Raw genomic sequence first — 1,017 nt, forward strand, 5'->3', positions numbered from 1 at the left:
AACGTTTTTTCGAAAGAGTTGTTAACAAAGCTGCATTGTATGTGATAAAAACAAAGCAAAAAACTGCTTGGCCGATATGGGGCTCGAACCCATGACATTCGCGTTATTAGCACGACGTTCTGCCGACTGAGCTAACCGGCCATCCGTTGAAAAAGAAAAAGTGACACAAAAATTACACATACCTGTTGCTAAATTACTTACGAAAATCTTTACGAGGTGTTCAAATGTATAGGACTCGGAAATTTGAAAAATGTCTCTGAAACTTACCTTTCGATTTTAAAAGAAAAACTAATGGAATCGAACCATGATCGCACATAAACGTCCAGTTTGTATTATTTGGTTTCATGGCAGAAGTATGCAGTCAAATGAGTGTGTTCATTGTTTAAGACATTTGTTTAATTGCTTTCTGGGGCAATAAACCACTGCAAAAAGGCACGACAAAAACCAAAATGGCAAGACTTTTTGACCAGAACGGCAATGGACCAAAGCGACAATAAGTCTTAACGACAAGACCAACTATAAAAGTAAACATTTAAAATAAGTAAAACTTTAAAATACAGTCAAAATGAGGCTAAACTATTTGTCATAAAATTAAAAACGCGAAATAATAAACCAAGTATAAACTTGAAAGTGTACAAGGATTAATAATAATAATAATAATAATAAACTTAATAATAATAATAATAATAATAGGCCTAATAATAATAATAATAATAATAATAATAATAATAATAATAAATAAATAAAACTTTAAAATATAGAAAAAATGAAGCATCTTAATAATTCGTCATAAATGTGTAATAAATATTTAGAAGAAGTGCGATTAAACATTAAAAGTGGGAAAAAGAGCCCATAGAAATATTCGATTTGCCTTAGGTGTCGGGACAATATTATTCAAAACGATTCAGAAAATTAAGCTGCTTGACACTGATTTTGTTCCTTTGCCGTTTTTGTCTATTCCTATTGCCGTTTTGGACGGTACTTGTCATTGCCGTTTTGGTCTGTTGTCGTTTTGGT

At 31.5% G+C, this 1,017-nt stretch overlaps 1 non-coding gene across 1 annotated transcript; it reads right to left on the bottom strand.

Moving 5' to 3' along the window:
- Positions 1 to 68: 68 nt before the first annotated feature.
- Positions 69 to 141, bottom strand: Trnai-aau. The gene has a single exon. It is a non-coding gene; the product is annotated as a tRNA-Ile (tRNA).
- Positions 142 to 1,017: the final 876 nt, after the last annotated feature.

Source organism: Anneissia japonica, unplaced genomic scaffold (assembly GCF_011630105.1).
Source record: "Anneissia japonica isolate Jap-2015-1 unplaced genomic scaffold, ASM1163010v1 scaffold28935_len1049_cov179, whole genome shotgun sequence".
In the NCBI taxonomy this organism is placed as follows: domain Eukaryota; kingdom Metazoa; phylum Echinodermata; class Crinoidea; order Comatulida; family Comatulidae; genus Anneissia; species Anneissia japonica.